The following is an 838-nucleotide window of genomic DNA, read 5'->3' on the forward strand; positions in this document are numbered from 1 at the left end:
ATATATTATAATATTCTATTCCTATTTGACTAGAATTTCCGAACGTTGTTCAAACTAAGCTACACCTATAGAACTAGGATATCTATTAATTGGATTACTATTAACATCGTAGACTTTTCGTTGCATCGAATATTTCAATCCTCCCTTCCTAATTTTTAATAAGAGTCAAAATGTCCACCGTGGGATTAATAACTTGGGATTAATCGTTAATTCGATAGGCTGGTTGGAATACGAGAATCTCGGCACGTTCGATTGAACAAAGTTTCACGCGAGGTGAAATTTAAATCCGGACAAAAAACGTTTCGACGATTCTCAATTTACGACCACATCATAACTTTCCCCCTCGGTTAAGATCGTCCTGCCTCGTGCGTATCTCGAAACGCTTTCAATCATTTCTCAAACCCTTCTCTTGTTAACCCTGTCTTTATCACTTATTGGAATAAGATAAATTAAATTGTTTCTCTACGCAAATCTCTGCACGGTATATATAGTTCAGAGATGGAACTTTATTAAATAAAATTGAAAAAGGAAAATATATATATATATATATATAATAGACAGGATATTTTAATCGAGGAGGATAGCCTATCTAAACGTACGTAATTCTCAATTCGATCGACGGACGACGGAATTCCCCTGCCCTGCGAAACATCGATTTCCGTATCCGTGATAGCTCGTAATGTAAAAACTCTTGCTTCTCTTACAATTAGTATAAAAATAATTAGGCGATTTAGAAATTTATCGAAGGCTCGAAAAGATTCCGGAAGAATGTTTCTCCTCTTTCCTTCTTTTTTCCATTTCTCTTTTTTTTTTTTTTTTTTTTTTTTTTTTTTTTTTT

Source organism: Apis dorsata, unplaced genomic scaffold (assembly GCF_000469605.1).
Source record: "Apis dorsata unplaced genomic scaffold, Apis dorsata 1.3 scaffold_326, whole genome shotgun sequence".
NCBI lineage: Eukaryota > Metazoa > Arthropoda > Insecta > Hymenoptera > Apidae > Apis > Apis dorsata.